We start from the raw sequence: 210 nt of genomic DNA, 5'->3' as shown, positions 1-210 counted from the left end.
TGTGTGTGTGTGTGGTGTGTGTGAGTGAGAGAGAGAGAGAGAGAGAGAGAGAGAGAGAGACAGCAGTGTGTGACGACAAACAAAACAAACACAGAAGCAGCAGGTTTTGGTGTGTTGTGGTTATTTTTCTGTCTTCATGTCTTCATGCTGTCTGCAGGAGGAGGAGCTGCTGGGAATGTTAAACAGCGCGCGCACACACATACACACACA

At 48.1% G+C, this 210-nt stretch overlaps 1 protein-coding gene across 1 annotated transcript in view; it reads right to left on the bottom strand.

The window, feature by feature from the left end:
- Positions 1–210, bottom strand: part of LOC118334404 (tomoregulin-1-like) — a gene marked incomplete in the record, with an annotated part of 73,852 nt that overhangs the window by 11,580 nt on the left and 62,062 nt on the right.

The sequence above is a fragment of the Morone saxatilis genome, unplaced genomic scaffold, assembly GCF_004916995.1.
Source record: "Morone saxatilis isolate NCDOM2014 unplaced genomic scaffold, NCSU_SB_2.0 Contig23, whole genome shotgun sequence".
Lineage (NCBI taxonomy): Eukaryota > Metazoa > Chordata > Actinopteri > Moronidae > Morone > Morone saxatilis.
This window is presented reverse-complemented; position numbering and strand designations above follow the sequence as displayed.